Genomic DNA, 19,915 nt, shown 5'->3' with positions numbered 1-19,915 from the left:
ATTGCCAGAAACGGCCGTTATTAGCGTTTTTAGATTAATTTACGTATGCAAATAAAAATTTAGGTGATGTTGATTCTAGAACTCTGTCCTGCTCCTTTAGAGAGGGTGTCCTTCTAAGCATATAGGTTACAAATCTCTTGTGCCAGGCCAGGATTAGTGACCGTGGTAAAAGTATTGGCCAGTCAGATTAGCATCTATATATATGCGGGCACCCTGGGCTGTCCGCATAGGAATATTTAAGAAACGGTGAAACGGAAAAGTGCACGAAGTATCATCCATATTTTACTATGAAAGTTTATTTATTTAATAAATAGTTAGCTATTTAATAAACAGGCCACAATCACCGCATCAAAGCGGAACCACCCGGCTCACCCAACCCAAGCTCAAGGCGCTGCCGTTTCTCTCGCTTTAAAGGTAAAAACTAAATAACAAAAACACCCAATTACATTAGCGTGCCCCGGCCCATTACACGAAATGCGAGTCTCGGCCCGGGCTAGACCCGGAGCAGCTAACACATGGGTTGTAGGGGAGACCGGGGACAAAAGTAACAGTTTGTAGATTCTGTCTGATTTCTCGTAATTAATAACATTTTCGAAAAAAAAAATATAGTCACATAAAACTTTCGTATATAGTCTACAAATATCCATTATTACTTTACTTAATACATCTCGAATTTTAGCATTTCTAAAGCCTCAAAAAAAAAAGGGAAATCGTTACTTTCAACCCCATGGTCAGGACGAAAGTAACAAGGCGTGGGTCGAAAGTAACAACCCATAAATTCTGCCCAATGTTATAAATACGATTCAAAAGAAAGAACAAAAAAACAAGCAAATTATTTAGTTAAGAAAACTTCTTAAAAAACTATCGAAACTAAAAAAAACTTATGACTTATTGACAAAACTAAAAAAAACTTCTTAATATAAACTGTAAATTAGATCCATCATTTAAACTGACTATTTGATAAGAAGTTGTTTCATTTGTGCCATAATATACAATATTATGACACAAATATCTAATCAAAACAACAAAAAATAAAAATTTATAATGTGACATGGCAAACTTACGTAAGTAATTCGTTACTTTTGTCCTGCCGCGAGCTGTTACTTTTGTACCCATCCCCATTTTTGTAATATCAGGCGACATAACTATAAAACAGCACGTGTAATTCGAAAACAATATATGACATGCTACAGACAATCTTATAATGAATCAATGAACAAATAGTCATATGGTTCTTGGCATCTTAATTCTACGTAAACACTAAATGAATAAACACCAAAAAACTTACTTTGGGTGTGTAAAATCACGAAATGCTCACTAAAACAATCTTGCACCGCGGCACGGGTGCGGAAAATGATATCATGCGTGGGGGGCATCGCATGCTGACTACCAGCTGTCGCTTGGGACGTTAAGGCTATTGGGGAAGTCCACAGAGTCTTTGTTACTTTCTACCCGCTGTTACTTTTGTCCCCGGTCTCCCCTACTCTTTATGTAGGTTTCAGACTGTTTCAGGGTTACTGTTTTGTGGTGTGGAAACCGATGTGATGTTGGTTAATGATGTTTCGTCTTTGGTGGCATGACCTGTGTACGCAAATGTGTAGATAGGTGTATTAATGTTATTAGACCTTTATTTTTGGGATATATATGTCGCAGGCATTTTGTAAGATCTCACCGTTTACATACGGCGTCGTCAGTTTACAAACGCTCGCTGTTTTGTAATATGCCGAAGGCAAAATGTATATTGCCGTGTCATTTTATAATATGCCACAACATTTCATTGACAATCCATACACTGTTTACATAATGCCGCGGCAAATTGAAGAATTTAGTTCTGGTTTTTACCACGCTCGGCGCTGTTGATCACAACAACAAAAATAGTGGTTCTGTGACTCAATAAATACTCAAAATAGTGCAAATATTATGAGTGTAGAAGCAATTATTTATTTATTTATTTAAGAATACATTAAATACATTTAGGTTACAAATGAATAGTGCGTCAGAAACCTGTTAGGGTTTATATGCGCACTATGGTTCCTCGACTGAAATATATACATAAATATAGTGCTACAATCAATAGGTAGGTACAATTAATTTCAATTTTATCTTGCGAACAAAAGTTACTAGACATAAAAAGCTTATTACTATTACGTGGGTACATGCAAAATCTTTATTTCTCTGGTCATTGCGAGGTGAGCAAAGCATTGGTATGCGTACAGTTGCTATCTATCTTTTATTATACAATAAAGGCTCACAAAGAGATATGATAAAAGTAACTCAACAAGTTAACCAAGATACAATATGATACATTTTTAGCATGTAAAACAATGTTTAATCTTGTATGATATGTATGTTTAAAGTTTTATTGATGAGAAAAAAGTTTTTTTAAAGTTTCTTTTAAGTTCATGTTGTTAATGCCATTTCTTATATCAGTTGGAATTTGATTAATTAATTTTGGTATTAAATATTTTGTTGTGCGTTTCCCGTAGAAGTTCGTAATTGGTGGTAAAATAAGTTTTTTATTTGTTATTTTTCTAGTTGAGATGGGATGGGACACTGTTTGTTGGAGATCCAAGTTGAAGAAGTTCTCTTTAAGCAGGGCATAGTGTACATTACTATGAACTGGTAAAACTTTACAATGTTGAAATAAACCTTCAGTATCATCTTTGAATTGTTCTTTTATTTTCGGGGGTACCAGCATTTTAAGTATGCGTAGTTGTAATGCGTAAATTCTGTCAAGATAAGTATTAAAGGTTCTTCCGTAGCTAGTTAAGCCATAGAAGATTAGTGATTCTGCGAGCGATTTATAAATATTTAATCTAATTGTGTACGGTATCTTGCTCTTAATTACACCTAGTCTTCCCATGATGCATCGGAGTTTTTCGCAGACGTGATCAATGTGAGCACTCCAGTTTAACCTCTCATCAATAACCAAGCCCAGGTAAGTCTGTTTCTTTTCTTGCTTGATGAATGGGCAGTTGCAGCCGTTTAGATTTTGATGTAAGCAGTTGTGGTTATGGGCTATTAGTTTAATACCTGTTCCAGAAACCTGTACTACGTTATGGCTCGAGTGAATGTGTAGCAGTACTGTTTTATCGGCATTTAATACTAAACCTGCATCATGGGACCACTTACAAATGTTAGTAAAATCAGATTGTAGTACTTTTAGGGCCGCTTCCAGATCTTTGTGTGCTGATATTATACAAGTATCGTCTGCATATTGAAATACATCACACTCTTTTATGACATTGGGGGCATCGTTTACATATGTTAAGTAGTGAAGAGGTCCAAGAACCGAACCTTGAGCAGTTCCTACTGTTACGGGGATATTGTCACTGTAGCTGTTTCCTATTTTAACTTGGTAGGAGCGGTTTGAAAGGTAGTCTTTACACCAACTCAACATGGGACCACGTATACCAGAGTTACCTAATTTTTCAATAAGAGTTTCATGCTTGAGTGTGTCAAACGCCTTACTGTAATCAATAAATACTACTAAGACGTGTCGTTTATTATCAAGATGTGCATTAACTAGATCAGTGAATTTGGATAACAGAGATGATGTACTTTTATTTGCTTGAAATCCGAATTGTTTTGCAGTTATTATTCTGTTTTTATGAAAGAATTTGTGAATTTGATTACTGATAAATTTTTCTATGATTTTATCTATTGTAGGTAATAAGGTGATTGGTCTGTATTTTTCGTAGTCTGTTAGTTGTCCTTTCTTGTGTATTGGCCTTACTATGCCTGTTTTTAATTTTGTCGGATACGTCGCTTTTTGTATACTTTGATTTATCAGGTTTGCTATAGCGCCGGATATATTTTCACATATAGATTTGATATCTATAGTTCTTATGCTATCAATACCTGGAGCTTTGTGATTTTTTAGGGTTTTAATTATATTTTTTACGTCTTTTGCTGTTGCTTTTTTGGGGAACATTGACACATCTACTGCAATGGAGTGTTCTTTTTTATCTAAAAGTGATTGATGGCAATTTGGTAAAATACTCATTACATTATTTTTAAAATTTTTGGCAAAGTTATTGGCTATATCTAAGGGGTTATCTTTTGAGAAAGCTTTAAGGATGACGTCATCTATAGATGACTTTAGTTTCCCCGAAATGTTATTTATTATCTGCCATATTTTCCTTGGATCTTTTCGCGAATCATTAATTTCATTCCTGTAATATGAATTTTTAGCTTTATATATTAATTTATTTGTAAAATTCCTACATTTATTGTACTCTTGCTTTAGTATTCTATTTGTATAGTCATTTTTCCAGTCTGTGAATAGTTGGTTGGTTGGTTAGTAAAATTTCACCAAATAATTGTGACTTTAAAGTCATTTATTAGAGTGCAGGAGCAGTAGACAAACGATAAAGTTTTTGAGGTTATCCCGCACCTAAAAACTACTATGTTAACCATTGATCTCGGTGTACAGAGGACACATGCAGGATATTAACTTGGAGCTTCATAAATTGTTTATTAAAAGGTTTAGCGATTTCCTAAGTTTAGTGCATTCGGGCACCAGTGTTTGTTTTTATCTGGAAATGCCTAATTTTATTGTTCTGTATAAATGACTACGTTTTTTTTATTTAAATGTATCTTTTTGTTAAATAAGTAATTAAACTTATTTAGTTCCTGCTTACGTACCTACTTTAGAAAACAAAAGTAAAAAGTCTTACTTGAAATCCTGAAATAAAGTCAGATTTTTCCATTTCTTCAAAGTTCAAACTGTGTTTTATCATGGTCACCCTAAAACTGCAATTAACGTCGAAATCAGAACGATTGAACGAGTTATCAATATGCCTTCGGCAAATTACAAAACAGCGAGAGTTTGTAAACGGACGACGCCGTATGTAAACGGCGAGATCTTACAAATTGCCTGCGACATATATACTTTTAAAAATCTAACGCTTTTAGTCGTTATCATAATTTTGCTACGCCTAGGTCAAGTATACGATCTTTAATTGTTCAGAGAAGGTGGAGAAAATAGTGTAAATGGCTTCTAGTGTTAGAAATTTGTTAATGGTTTCATTTAGCTCCCGCACTATTAACCTAATAATCCTTTTGAGTATTTTAATGAATATATAAATTAAAAGAACAACAAACGTTAATATTATTCAAATGAGGGTAATTGCGCCTTGTCCACGTGTTTATAAACATAATAAACTGTTATACACAAGGACTTTGGTGTTATGTAAAATTGGCGAGATAAATCGTTTAGGAATACTGAATATTATACCTATATCTTTTGTATTTTTACCAATTAATTTCCAAAATGTGCTATTTGTATGTAACTACATCCAGTAGGGTTATCACCATCAAACATCTGTCAGATCCATACAAGTTACGTCAAACGACGCTGCTTATTGGATTACTAATTGCTAATGTGTTGGTGGTAGTACGGTAGCGACACACTCTGGACAGTCAGCGACTGACGCTAATTTATTTATTTATTTATTTAATACTTTATTGCACAAATATTAGATATCTAATCTGACTAACCAATCTATTCACCATGCACGGTGACTAACTGTAGCTCCAGAGCTAGTTGCCACGCTAAGAAGAATTTCAAACCTATATCACTACCCTTTTTAGGTCGGAGGCTAATTATAATTTACATAAAATGCTAATCTTCTCATACCTGTAAAGCAACATGTGTGCCCTAGTGCACCTAGGCATAGCATAGGACCTAGCCTACGGGATTCATGCATATTCAGAGCCTAAGATAATGTAGACTTCCTAAATCGATTAACCTAGATACGGGTCCGGGCTAGTTTCTTTATGTAAATACTAGGAAAGGGTAAGGATCTTAGGGCACCTAGGATCCGCTGTGAATGGGGGCACAGATGGCTTTTACTTCGAAAGCCGAGATAATCTGGAAATTGTAACTGTTGAAACCGAAAATTACATGAACTAAATCTAACCAATTTAATCACATTTAAAACTTAAAAGCGTGACTTGCACCAAATATTTAAACGAAATCTGTTGCTCTTTTGCTTTGACAGTATAATTATATACTGTCTTTTCCGTTTAGGAGTACAGTTGTGTTATTGATATTAGAACATTTTCGATCTGCACTTGTCGTGAGTGTAAATCTAAGTTTTCGATCTGCACTTATCACGGATAACGTCTTAGTTAATCACACTATATAACCACAAAAAACAACTTAAACATTTTTAACAGTGCTAAACATACTTATATTTTTATTTTACGAATGTCTATGAATGTTTTAAGGTAGTGTTTCGGAACGCTATTTTGCATGAAATGAACTTAATCGTAAGTTAAAGACAACCATATGGCATAAAAAACAGCGATTCGATATATCACAATCGTGAACTAGGAGTGCACCCCTGACGTTATTGTAAAACACTCAGGCACCCGAACTGAATACTAAAAGAGTAGGGAAATGTATTCTGAGAATACTACTGGAAGACTTAGAGATACATTACCCGATACCTACAGGCTTATATTCCCTTTAACTTATGTGGAGCAATAATGCATAAAATACAGTATAAGTCTGCACTAATACTATAGTTAGAAGAATATACGAGTAAAAGGACTTTCAAGTAAAAAACCCATAATTAAATAACAATTGAAACACTAAACAAACACGGAAAGAATATTTTGTCTTTGAAAGGAGAAGAAGATGAACGCTTACGCTACATCGTCATCTCAGCCATAGGACCTCCACTGCTGAACATCCCCTAATTTTTCCCACCTTTTGAGATCGGATTTACTTTATTTTGCACTAATATTATTTAGTCTACTAATTTGGTCTTAGCATTGGAGTGCTTATGATTTTTCTGAACCTTTCATTGTACAAGATCATCGATCCCAGCAATAGGAAACAAAGTTAACCGATATGGCAATTACAGTAAGATAAGAAACCTTTGAATGTTTCAAAACTGTAAATAATGAACTGGTTTGAGTCAGGTTACCACTCAGCGCCGTCGGCAAAATAAGAAACCATCATACGTATTTATTCATCTTCAGGATGTTTAGTTCGTATTTAAGGGTCTGCAGGGGGGAATCGAGGGTTGGCATTGTCATAGAATTATGTAGTAAACGATGCTCTACAACCTTGAAAAAAATCACACAGGTAGCCGAAGAGTCTAGCTAGGTGCTGAATGATTCGAATTCAAGTAAATGATTATGGATAACTGTAAAAAAAATTCAGAATATGACGAATAACCAGAAAATCACACTCCCGTATTGTAACAACTGTGTCGTAATTATTAAGAAATTTCATATGATTTTTATCATATTATAAAGTTAAAGGCTTGGACTAGGCGCTAAATACCTTGTTTTTTAATAAACACACACTTATTTTGTGTAAATTAATCCCAAACTTGAGCAATTTTTTTCCCTCAAATCTTCATACAAATATCTATGGCGGCTTTCTGTGTTATAAAATCATAAACACAAGTGACGTTTGACTCAGTTGGCCGCTGGCCTCCAAAGAAGGGTCACGTCGGTTTAGGCAGCACTGACAGCTCGCGATCTTATCGTGTACAGATACAAAATCACTGCACATTGGTTGTCATTGCACTTTTTCAACTTTTATGACACCAACATAATTTGATTTGAAATTGAGGAAGCATAATTCTTCCAGTATATTCAATACATTAAATTAAATAAGATAGTGTGCAATATTCTCGTGACATTACAGTCTCGTAAAGGTCTGATGAGGAGCAGGAATATAGCGAATGGATCTAAGTGATGACAATACGCACGAACATTAGGTTAGGGATCAAAAATACAGTCTCTTGGTGCTGGTTGAGGTATGGTCTCGTGAGGATCTGATGAGGGCATAACACGGTGGTGGCTCAATTTTATTTCAAAGATGTTAATAGCTAAAAGCATCGAGTTTAGGCTATTAAGTATGTTTTTCAGAGAGAGAGAAAGAGATTTTATTTTTCCTCTGGATGTGTTAGGTTTAATGGGTTTACTAAGTTCATTCTGTTAATGGCATCAAGTTGTTATGTGTTCATTAGTAATAATTATTTATTAACAAAATGCTGTTGGTTCTCCGCGAAAATGTAAAAATAAAAATAAATTCGTAACGTAAAATTGTCAATGACGGAATTTCTTCTATAGACAGTAGCCACAAAAAAACAAACGATAGATGGCGTGATTTGAAGATAAAGATACATTTATTCGACACATAGACAGCAACAACAAAAAAAATACAGATTTAAAGAAAAGAAACACATACTTATACAAAACAACAAAGAAAAAAAAGGATACACATCAAAATAACTGGAAAAAATATAAGCCCCAATTTACTTGTGTGGGACAGGGAGTACCATAATATTTTTTTTAGGGTACTCCCCATCTATGCGAAATATCAGCTTGATATCTTTACCCGTTTCTGAGAAAAAGGGCGGTGACAGACAGTCAGTCAGACAGACGGACAACAAAGAGATCCTATAACGGTTGCTTTTTTTCTTTTGACGTTCGAAACCCTAAAATTAAGTAAAAATATTATGCAGCTACCAAAAAATGTACTTACAGGTATTGAAAAAGCGGTATATAGTACTAAACAAATTATAAACAAACAAAAAACCCGACTGCACGCTAAAAAGATGAAAACAAGTCCCAATGTTAATGGAAAGTATCGTAGGCGGGGACCAGCAGAGGGTTCACCATTTAGCTGAATGTTACTTAGAAAACGGCCTTAAGTGGCGGTCAAGTTGGTCCCCGCCTGCGATACTTTCCATTAACATTGGGACTTGTTTTCATGTTTTTAGCGTACAGTCGGGTTTTTCGTTTGTTTATAATTGTATTTTTTTATTTGTAACTTTTTAGTTCTTTTTATTTTATGAAATTTTACGTCAGTAGTTCATGATCATTTTTTATTTCAATAATTTTGGTGTTGTTATTTAAATACCTTCAATATGCATATTTTTGTAATGTGAAAATCAAGCCCTTTCATTTGATACCTTACGCGGCAAAGTTGAATTATTATTTTTTCGATCATCACGTTATGTCCTCTAGAGGGCGCTATGTACATTTTAATGGAACGTCACATAGCCTATAACCATCGCGCCATCAATACGCTTCTAACAATACCTCATACATCAAAATATATCAAGCCGTTTAGGCTACAGGAGGGAACAAACAAACATACATACATACAATCAAAAAACATTACCCTCCTCCTTCGGCAGTCGGGTAAAAAGGAGTAAGATAGGGGGTCATTCTGAACTTTTGCTCTACGAGTTTTGGAAATTAACAAAAAAAACCTTTTTCATAGAAACTTTGTTGGACATGTGACTTGTTACCATGGAAAACGAATATTTTTTTCGCGAATTTGCAAATCTCGTAGAACAAAAGTTGTTCAGAATGACCCCTTGAGTCATCCCCTTTTGGTTTAGTATAGCCCTTTTGCGACACTATGTATTTACTTTGCTTTGTCGTCGGGGTTCAGTTGGCTGGAGGATGCCCGAAACTTATTATCTACACTTTAATACTTGTAGTTACCTTTCTACAAGTAAATACCACATTTGTTTGAGAAAGCTAATCGGGTTCCGAGTATAGAGTAAAGTGGCACCCCTATTAATTTCTACTCTTTCCTGGTGCCTACCAGTGTAAGTAAGAATTATACTTACTTACCCTAAAATCACCCAAAATGTACTTGAACATAATTGTCAATAAAGTTGGCGAGTAAAAGTTTATTGACCCACTGTGCAAACTTACATGTGTGCGTGTTACTGCGTGTGCTGTGTGAAGAGCATTGAAAACCCAAAATTGGCGCGGCACGTCACCCTGTACGGGCCCTTAATATAATTAGTACCTGAGGTACCTTCAGTATGTTAATTGGCAGTAGTTGACTTTACATCGGCAAATTTTGTGGTGCCAAAACTTAAGAATTTTGAGTAAAAACAAATTGTTAACAAAAAAGACGGTAAGATGTAAGAACACACGATTAATCACTGAACCAAATTAGTCCTTATTAACGATAAAGTGCTACCATGTGGGCCGCTCACGTGAAAACAAAAAAAACACTTATTTGGTTCAACACGCAAAAAACCTATTTCGGCCCAGAATGAAATGAATTGGGCGACAGAACGCCGCTACACAATCTGCACCTAAAAAGTTACAATTTAAACTATAAACTTGAAATTTATTTATGCATGTACTAGGTACTATCAAGAATCTGGTAATTTAAAGCATTTTAGGTATGCTAATTTGGGAATAAAGAAAACCTTTAGCTCTAAACGTTTTGGCCGAAGGTAACATACATTCGGGTGGACATTCAACATTTCTGCTTTGGTCCCTTGTGATTATTGATAATTATAATTATATAAGAACTATATGTGTATACATTTTTCGTAATATACTGTTATAGTCTTCCCCCAGTGTCTCATTTGAAAAGAGTTTCTTAATGTACACTAAGTAATTTCATGTTAAATATACCTAATCATTTTATAGTTTTTTATTGTAATAATGTAATGTCTGTCTGATTTTATTGTGTATTTTTTGTAAAAACTGCGTGTAATAAATTAATGATGATTATAAAAATATATAGACAGCTCCTATTTGCGTGTCGTTTACATGTGATTATCTGTGAAGTAACAGTTTAAACGCTCGATAGTAACATATTAAATTATAATGGAGTCATAGAAATAAATGCAACGGGAACGTTAACGGACAAAAGCTATCATCCAAAATGCAAAAAATTCGCCGAAATGCTACGATATTTTCGTAGACGTGCTACAGACACGATTCGTAGCGGGAAATCCGTAGCGCTACGGCGTAGGCGACTACGCGGCTCGTAGCTCGTAGCGCCCGACGTCAAATTATTTATTATCTCTCTTTCGAGTTTCATTTTAACGAATGCAACTGAATAAAATGTTCTGATTAATTTATGAAGTTATATCATTAATTTATATCACTTGTATAATATGAAAATAAGGTGTATCCTAGAAATGTAATCTTAATTACTACATCATTTACTGAACAGACTTATAGGATTTTATTTAGTAGATCTACATAGATTTTTAAAGATAAAGTATTACTAAATCATTCACTTTTTAGTAATAAAGTTTCTGATTATGACTTATTACCTGTTCTTCTTGAATCCGTGTAATGATATCGATAAATTACAAAAGTACCATTGTACGTTTTCCGTTTCAAATTATTTCATACTGTCCACAAAGATTCCTACAAAAGAATTTTCACAAAGTTTTACTTTATATTCATAAATGAACTCGCGCGAAACAGGCCGGCACTGTCGGCCATAAACGTCACACCCAGGGTGCTCCTACAGCCAAGAAATATACATTTTAATTAGCTAAATTCACATCTGCCACAACACATAATACGCCGCCGTTTCCACGCAAGCCTACACAAAGATAACCTCAAACCGACAACTGTACACTCTGCGCGGCCTTCGAATTATGCAAAACGCATAGAAACACGAGCTATCTCCTATGAAACAGCGAAGATTAGCAGACATCACTGACAATATTAAATTTATGATGGAGGCGAAACCCTACGACAGCTCTAAATCTGTAACCTCATTCACGCTCCGCACATCTAGCAAGACGGCTCCGTGCCCGAGCCGAGGCTTCAATAATGTGATTAAAAACAATAGAGAGTCGATGGTGGCGGTGATCGTACCTGTCGGTGCGGCGTCCGGGGCGGCTGCGGCGCACGTGTCAGTGGAGCCTGGCGAATGTAAACATGGTGGTGCTGAGGAGACGACCCGGCGGCGGCGCGCGGTGCGGGCGGCTCGCTCGGCTGCACTGGCCCGCCGCCCCCGCCCGCGCCCCGCCGCCGCCGCCGCCGCCGCCCTCGCGCGTGCGCGGGTCGATCACACTCACACTCGGTCACTGGGCCGAATTTCGACGGCTCGAAAACAAACACCCTTTGTCTTCGCAAGACGGCGAGGCGCCGCCGCGGCCGCCTCTCGCTTCCTCAATCCTTTCTTCAAGTTTGTCTCAAGTTTTTTTTGGTAATTGCAAGTTACGGACAGGACAGGTCGCCACGGGGGTTTCGCTGCCAAATGCTTTTCAATTTTATTTTCAAACTATCTACTAAACTGAAAACTTTGAAAACCTTTGTTTTTATTGTAATGTTTGTATCTCTTAATGAAATCCTTTTTCCCATAAACAAAATCAAAGTTGATGGTAATAGCATTCTCCGGCCAACCTTGAATTACTACATAACACAGTGCGATAGCCCCTGTTTCTTATTCCATATTATTATGTACGTACATGAGACAATAATTATAATAAAATGACATCTAAAATGTATCAGTCCGTGCATGCATGGAGCATGATATCATTAAAGTTAATAGTAATAGCCGCGTGGTATGATAACGGGGGTGTTATGCATGATACGTCGAGGCGAGAGAGTCGGCTGGCATGCATCGCCCACTGAAAATAAGCACAGTTATTACTGAAAAGTTATAGACCTGTTTTGTTTGTGCAATTGATATGTTAATGGGCTATACGGGTTAATGTATAGCTTTTGGGTAGCAATATTCACTTTGTGATTGCAAGTCAAAGCCTTTGCCTGTGAAATTTGTGAAACGTCTTCTAAGATTTCCGCTACAAATAGTGGTCTTACCGCTCAGGGATAATTTATTAGCTTTATAACGGTTAAATAATGTTGATGGTATTCGATCCATTAGTCCATTAGCAACCAAATATTTCCTCTTCATAATACATATAAGTATACAGATGTAGATAAAAGACAGCGTTAAAAAAAACAAAACATAGGAAGGAACTGATTTGTAAGTATCTATCTAGTAACGTCAGTAGTCAAAGTAACATCCATCTCATAAGATGACGATGTTACTTCAAGACTCAGTGGAGTCTATTCAGCTCATTTGAAGCACGGTGACATGGGGTCAACAAGGGTTCCTAACGATGTTTTTTGGACGCAAAGATTCAATACTTTGTCATTCTGATTATGCCCAGACCCAACCCAGCTGATGATACTGGGTGCTTTATATTATATGCTTGAAACTTTTATATTAGCATCTTTATCATTATAATAATGAATCTATATGATTATGGGACTATAGTACCTATTCAGCGTAATATTTATACTGTATTTGTACCTAAGATTTCCGCTACGAATGTAATTTAGACGACCGAATGGCGTAGTGGTTAGTGACCCTGACTACTGAGCCGATGGTCCCGGGTTCGATTCCCGACAGATATTTGTTTAAACACAGATATTTGTTCTCGGGTCTTGGATATGCCCGTAAAATGGCAATAGGCCCGCCCCCTATTACATTGGGACTAACATAACACTCTGGCGAAAAGTGGGTGCAGCAATGCACCTCTGCCTACCCCGCAAGGGAGTACATTAGTACAAGGCGTGAGTGCGTGTTTTTTTTTAATTTATTTGTACCTAACCGAAATAATATGAACAGAAGCTAAAGCAGTGAAAACTGGAGTTTCCAGTTATTTCCAGGTCACAAGTTTTTGGACTCAGATTCAACTTTTGATTGTTGTAACCTTTGTAGGTAAATGCAGGCTTATTATACATGTATGTATGTTGTTTACCTATACAGACTATTATGCATTCTGAATTGACAAATAATAAATATAATAATTATGTAAGTACCCGATAGCAAGTATTAACATCACATTAACATTAACCCTCCCGTTTCACCTCTTGTTTTAATTTACCCTCGTTGAATTTTGATCAACGAGCATCTCGTTTCAATCATAATTCTTGTTAAACCTTTAACTACTTTTAACGACTTGGTGGTTTTACTTTCACGTGATTTGAAACCCTTGAACTAATACTTAATTAGGTAAAGTATACCTATGCTACTGAAGTGTTTTGTAGAGAGAGATTGTTTTAAGTCATTTCACTGAGAGTCTTTAATTAAGGCAATGTATTATAACTACTATTCTGATGATAATACATACATACTTACGTAACTGTCTAAATCAAGTAGTTACCTAAATAGGTACTTTCCAATAAATTAAAAACAAACAAAATAAAGAGGTCAGAATAGACTGAAAACTGCTTGCGAAATCATCAAACACACTTACAGAGATGCAGAAAAGTTTGCAAATGCAGACAGAAGCTTACCAGTGTAACTTCGCCAATACTCCATCGATAATGAACCTTATTCCCTGGTGTTATAGCCTCGTGTACGTTTGAGGTTAATGTGGTATGTCTGGCAGTCAATAAGATGGAGCTAAAGGTGGAGCGAAACCCTTAACAGGTGCCAGTCTGATCGACAAGCATCGGCTTCGTTCGGTGTAGTGCTGCCTAATTTATCGATAAATGTTTACTTAGTCGATACTTCGAAACAGGCCAAATAAAATTATCTATTGACAATGCTTGTTTTACTCGATTTATACTTTGGTACAAACATTTTCAGAGGCTCAATTAAGCTATTTCAACACAGTACAACATGATATTTAGCAGTCGACTTTAGTAAATAGGTCAATTACATTGGACATCGGAAAAAGGCGAAGCAATGCACACATAATATGTGACATCACTCTAAGACCTAAGTTATAATCGAGACTTCACGTCAGTCGTGTATTAGGTATCATATTTTATTTTGGGTGCCAAATTGGGTTCAAATCACCTTTACCTTTACCTTTCTAAAATATTTAACTTGTCTTCATAATTCTAGGGCGAAACTGACTACATAATTTTATATGTAGGTAGATTAAGATAAACCGGCTATATCTACCTCTAGAACCTGCATCTGAACTACAGAAATATCTTTTGTATCGATACCAATGTGACCCCATCCCTAAACTTCGAGAAGACAAGACGTCAGCGCTCAGTAGAGACCTCTCGGCAGAGATTAAAAACGATCCCATTATGATCGCATCTCAATAATACCTGCGACTGCATATTTTAGTGCTAGTATTGCAAATAGAAGATAGTGCCTACTTAGAGATCTGTTGGGGAAAACTATCGGTGTTACCATCAAAATCTAGACATAAGTAAGTACTATAACTAGGCAGGTAAGTAGTACCTTAAGCGTAATTATGTAAAATGCGGTGTTTAAGTTGCTTTAAACTTTTTTTATTAATATTATACTTGGTGGGTATCTTTAGCTATTTCATAGTCAACTTGTTCATAGCTAAACAATACAAGCCTTTATGTAAAAATCGAAGTCATTGTATGCTTCCGGTGCAGAAATGTTATTTTACAAAGCTCTAGGTTTTCGTGAGTGCCAGTCAGGTCCAAGGGCGTTGTAAATACCTAGGTACCTACTTAGGTAACCTACAACCTAGTTTCAAGGTAAGGCAGGTCAGGCACCTGTACCACAGAACCTTGATGAACTGTCATAGCTATATTCTTTTACAAAAGCTGAATGGTAAAAGCATTTTCTACCAGCCAACCTACAGAAGGTACGGGAAAACCAGCACAGATAGAAGCTCGCGGGCAAAAGCTACTACCTACAGCAGTACAATTTATAAGCGATAAAAGTTAATTAACAATTAATTTAAGGTAGAACCCTCCACCTGTCTCGCCGCCCATGGCGGGGCGTCCCACGCTTCACCGGGCAGGCCGCTGAGATTGAAAACACTTATTTTTCTCATTCCACGTCATTATTGGGAGAGCTTGGCACAGGTTCTGATAGTTTTTCTCCTTGTTTTATGTTTTTCCGGAATTAGTTTAGATGAAATTGGTTCTTAGAGTTGTTTGTATTGTTATGGTGATGTACATACTTAGATATGTACTCGTAGGTATAGCAAGGCAGGCTGAGGCGAGTAAAAACGCTTACAGAGGGATGTTTTACTGATTTTCAGGCAGACGGTATATTTGAAGGTCTTGAGGTTCAAAGTTATCTAGTGTGAAATCTTCAAACATTAATCGTGCTACTTAATTAAACATGACTACATACAGTCACATACAGTCATGTTCTATTTCTCTGTTTCATTCATCCAATGTATCAGATAAGGTAGTAGAGTGTAGTACCTAAAAAGTACGAGTGTTCTCAGTATGTCAATTCCCATGATGTCGAAGCGATTTATGATTAATTATGACCAATCGGGGAGTCATTCTGAATTTTTGTTCTACTAGTCGTGAAAAAAAAACACCCTCAGTAGGTCACGCACGTCACGAGACCAACAAAGTTTAGATAATATGAAAATGTTAAAATTTTATATCTCGCATTTTGAAAATTTGTAGAATCAAAGTTGTTCCTCAAAGTCCTCTTGAGTTAACCCTCTTCCTCTTACTATTATTTACCTACTCCCAAATCATCCCGTCACAATGCCCAGTGGGTTCCAGTTCATAAGTCGGTCGTGTCGCCGCGACCCGCGACTGCTTAGCATTCTGGTGGCGTCGCTGTGTTATTTATTGTTTCCCGGCGTCTCGTGTGATGTGTACGGTGATCCAGTGGTATAGTGGATGAGTGTCAGAAGGTAGCTAACAGGTTCGAATTTGTTGAAGACTTCATTTCTTGTTACTTTGATGTGATTGTACTCGCATAAACTAGTAGGTAGCCTACTTTATTACAATAATTATACTGTGTTAAAGAGTCTCGGACTGAGATTTAATACAGTGCTCCATTCTACGCTCCAGTGTATGTATTCAATAATATCTGATGCAACGATGTGCACGATATCAAATGCATTCAAACCATACACCCGAGTCCGCGTTGTTCTATGATTCAAACGAACTAAGAATCGTAACGTAACGAAATAATCCACTGTAGGACATGGGCCTCCTCTAACACTGGAAGGTTAGCCATAATCTCCATGCTGGGAAGGTGGGTTGGAGTTGTAGAAAAATTACTCAAAATAGATACGACGGGGTGTTCGCCGCAAATTTTTTTTTTTTAATTACTGAAGTAATGTAAAAATTAGGCTTACTTAGTTTATTACTACGTTGCTATTGGTCCTAACCATGACCTATCAATGACCCATCTCACTCTGAAAATATCGAAAAAGTACGAGAGATATACATATAACTTACATCTTTACTCGTTCGTTAGTAAAAAAATAGACTGTTAGTGGTTATTATGTAGTCTGAGCCTATCTGAAACCTAGTTAAACATTGTGAGATATGGCGTTTCGACTTTCTCCGTATTCGGCATCATAAGGGTCACAGTGACAGTTAAATAAAGTCCATTTTTCTCTCCACCTTTAATTTGCAAGGTGCGGGTGCCTATGTAAAAAAAGTGAGTCGCCCGCGCGCCTCAGTTGGCTTTTGATTTTTGAAGTGAACACTTCGGCAAAATGGCTCAATGTAGCCACGGTTCTCGTCGGCTTCGCTCCGACGCGGAAAAATATAATATTGAATTTGCGGAGTCCTCGCTGCCGGGAACTGTAGCGTGATGCGGACCAGGCGGCGCGGGGCCTGCCGGCTGCTGCGCACGCAGCCATTGCTGAGGATTTCGCAACGAAGGTTTGAGTTGATAAGCCGTGAGTAAAATGCTATTATTTACTGCTTTTAAAAGCTCAGCCACTGGTCATAATGCTCCGGCGCTTGGGGTTTTTATCCCACGCAGTAGGGTCCGATTCAATAGTCGTGGTGATGATTGATGTGGTGACGCACGGTAAGTAGGTACAGGAGCGTTACTCTATACTGATGAGAAACGAACGAACGAGAGCTGTCGTGCAATCGGCACGTTTAATACATACAAACAGATAGAGCGGCTCGCGCCGCAGTGCACTGAAAGTTCGTTTCTCGTCATATAAAGTGACCCCCCAGACACTATCTTAAGTGTCATGACACATCGGCAGATTCCAGCTTTGAGTCTTTTCTTTTCTCGGCTGTGAGCAAAGTGAATCCCACCGGCGAGTGTTCAACCTAAAAGCACTGAGCTAATTCCTGATTTCGTGAAAGTCGCTGTTGCTATACCATACCGCTTCACAAGTTACCGAATTTATTATGATCCTACTGTCGGGTGATCATGATCGGAGTGTCATCGCAGTTTCTGAGTGGCACCATATTAGCTGTCTTCCTTATGTCCCAGTGGATTGTGAGTGTGTATCAGAGCTCTTTGTTGAAAAATGCGGGAACCTCCTACGCAGCAGCTGTCTACTAGTTGTGTATCGAATAAATCGAGTAACGGTGCTCTTGCACGAGACGACTACCTTTTGGTAAAATTATAACTTCCACTATTCTGGGAACATGCATATACCTACTGTGTACTGTGTATCACATCACGTGTAGCCGCAGCCCTACTCAATGTACGGGGCTAGATAATAAACAATGGCAGTTGTCATTAAATTTCTATGAATTTCGAAGGTCATCATTTGGAGCACAATCCAAAGGGTGAAAGTACCTATTCATTCCTAAACGGCTTCTCTAATGAAAATGTATTTTTAATTCGATTCTGGCGCAAACGTTTCATAACTATTTTTCAACACTGTATCTGCTGAAACTACTTAGACTGACTGGTTAAGATGCAGACGTGCCGTTTTTACAATTCCATTTTGAGTAATCCTCAACTGTTTTATGGATCTTTCAGTTAGTTACGTAACTAGTTACCAAGTAAAAAATTACTTGTGTCATGCTCGTATTCGCATCTCATTCAGGAGCTCTCTAGCCTCTAGCTGAAGGCTAGAACTGGTATATATATATATCTACTAAGCTAGTACAGAGTTATAACCGGGCAGCGGTGACGTGGTAGCTGCTTGATTTATTAGAGTTTGCTGAAAACTTTCTAAATAAGTAATAATTATTAGTCATAATATTAACTCTTCGCAGTTCTTTCAGAATGCAATACCAGGTCGCTGAAGTAGGTAACCTTCCTTAGCTGGGCAACAACATCAAGCCTTTTTGTTTTAAAGAATGTCACAGTTATTCGCCTTTCCACTGTCATATCGATGTCCAAGGACTTTTTCTTGGGTATAGCTAACTACCTAAGTTTACCTATAGATAGCCGCAAGCTATCTGCTGTTGGTGAACTGTCAGATCTGATTGATAAGTCAGGCTCGAGGTGGCTCGTCCAACTGTCCATGTTCCCGCCACCATGATTGTTGCTTCCACAGATTAGAGAGTCTATGTTGGCTGTCGTTGCATCAGGTCTGATCAGGTACAACTAACATCTTTACGTACCATCTTTATTTAATCGAGCTATTTTATTTTGTTTTATCTAGGTTGACTTAATGGTTTCAAAATCGAACCTACAACAATGTAAGTAGGTACCTACCTACGGCCCTTTGAAGTTGCAACAAGGCGAAGCCTTAAGGTTTTGGCCGAGACCTGCCCTTAGTGTTGACGAACATACCTAAAGGTGACCTTGTTAATGTTTTTCATATGAAGTACTGAACATTTTACTTATCCGGGTGGCATGACTGATCATTTACTTACCCAGTTAACCGGGTTGTTTGTTAGCCGGGTTTCATTTATCAACTATTATAATTGTTATTGTTGTGTTAATCAATCTTTATTAATTGATGTCATCTACCAAGGAATGCTGCCAGAGCTCATAATATTCACACATGATGATACAGAATGATAGTAGCCCACAAAATCGGTGCAAAGGCTTATAAAATAACTTTCCTTCCTAGTAGGACTGCATGCACAGGAACTCGTTAACCGCCGGGTTAGTTAGAATACATAATTAGCCTGTGTGTTACTTGTCAATCTAGAATATGAATATAGTGACTTGCATCATGTTTTGAAAAACTGAATACTTAGTTATCCGTGTGTCACAGCCTTCATCTAATCTTTTCCAGTAGCTGATGAGGCTGAGATATTTAGTAAAATTATCTTCCCTTCAAGCACCACTCCTCGTTCCAAGGACTAGATGCCGCGCCAGGTGTTGCAGGCCGTGTCGTCGTACGGGGCTGACTGAGCAGGTCCAAGAGGCTCCAGGGTCGGCTGCTGCATTTCTGAGGTCAGTCCAGAATTACATACCCTAGTCAGCATGTGTTGACCTGAGCCCCAGCGGCCTGGATCGATATCTACATTTTACAGCTTTTAAATATTGTTGCAAAGTATTTCACTGGTTCCATCC

General features: G+C 37.3%; 1 protein-coding gene across 1 annotated transcript in view; it reads right to left on the bottom strand.

The window, feature by feature from the left end:
• The window catches only part of LOC105393460 (calmodulin-binding transcription activator 2), a 143,455-nt gene extending 131,717 nt beyond the window's left edge, over positions 1–11,738 (bottom strand). The window contains exon 1 of the mRNA XM_048622488.1: positions 11,626–11,738. The gene's annotated coding sequence lies outside the window, so the exon portion shown is untranslated. The remainder of the gene's footprint in view (positions 1–11,625) is intronic.
• Between the last annotated feature and the right edge of the window lie 8,177 nt (positions 11,739–19,915).

This window comes from Plutella xylostella, chromosome 8, assembly GCF_932276165.1.
Source record: "Plutella xylostella chromosome 8, ilPluXylo3.1, whole genome shotgun sequence".
NCBI lineage: Eukaryota > Metazoa > Arthropoda > Insecta > Lepidoptera > Plutellidae > Plutella > Plutella xylostella.
This window is presented reverse-complemented; position numbering and strand designations above follow the sequence as displayed.